This window comes from Octopus bimaculoides, chromosome 29 (assembly GCF_001194135.2).
Source record: "Octopus bimaculoides isolate UCB-OBI-ISO-001 chromosome 29, ASM119413v2, whole genome shotgun sequence".
In the NCBI taxonomy this organism is placed as follows: Eukaryota; Metazoa; Mollusca; class Cephalopoda; order Octopoda; family Octopodidae; genus Octopus; species Octopus bimaculoides.
Genome location: NC_069009.1, coordinates 237,116 through 237,448, shown reverse-complemented (window position 1 = coordinate 237,448; position 333 = coordinate 237,116). Strand labels below are relative to the sequence as shown.

The 333-nt window shown below is 45.0% G+C and overlaps 1 protein-coding gene across 1 annotated transcript in view; it reads left to right on the top strand.

Moving 5' to 3' along the window:
• Window positions 1-333, top strand: part of LOC106876145 (cleavage and polyadenylation specificity factor subunit 6) — a 43,734-nt gene that overhangs the window by 33,114 nt on the left and 10,287 nt on the right. The gene's annotated exons all lie outside the window — the stretch shown is intronic.

The following is a 333-nucleotide window of genomic DNA, read 5'->3' as shown; positions in this document are numbered from 1 at the left end:
TTCTTTGTCACGTAAAAGGTATCCATTCCACCCTGTAAAGTGGTTGGCATTTGAAAGTGCACATCCAGCTATAAAAACTATGCTGAAGCAGACGTCACTGGAGTCAGTAAAAAGCAGCCAGGCCACCCTCTGAGGTGGTTGGCATATGGAAAGGCATCCAGCTGTGAAAACCATGCCAAAACAGACAGTAAAGTGTGCTGCAGTCCTGTCAAACTGTCTAGCTGATGCTAGCATGGAAAACGGATGTTAAATGATGATGTATATGTATACACACACACACACACACACACACACACACACACACACACACACACACACACACACACACACACA